A 250-nucleotide genomic window follows, 5' to 3' on the forward strand; every position below is an offset into this window, starting at 1 on the left:
TTCTCCTGAAACACCTTCCAGAATCCACCAAGTAACTAATTCAACTCACCTGTTCAGCCCATAAGGTGCATCCAGCTCACGTCCACAGCACAGCGCTGCTTCTGACATGATCTCCCAGCATTATCTTTGCAAAGGAAGGCCCAGAGCTCAATCTGTGAGTGGAGCACGCACAGCAGAGCACCAGGTCTGGTAACAAGCTGTAGTCCACGCCTTCCCATTCCAACAACAATTGTGTCCCAAGCAACCACAT

Source organism: Coturnix japonica, chromosome 8 (assembly GCF_001577835.2).
Source record: "Coturnix japonica isolate 7356 chromosome 8, Coturnix japonica 2.1, whole genome shotgun sequence".
NCBI classification, from domain to species: Eukaryota; Metazoa; Chordata; class Aves; order Galliformes; family Phasianidae; genus Coturnix; species Coturnix japonica.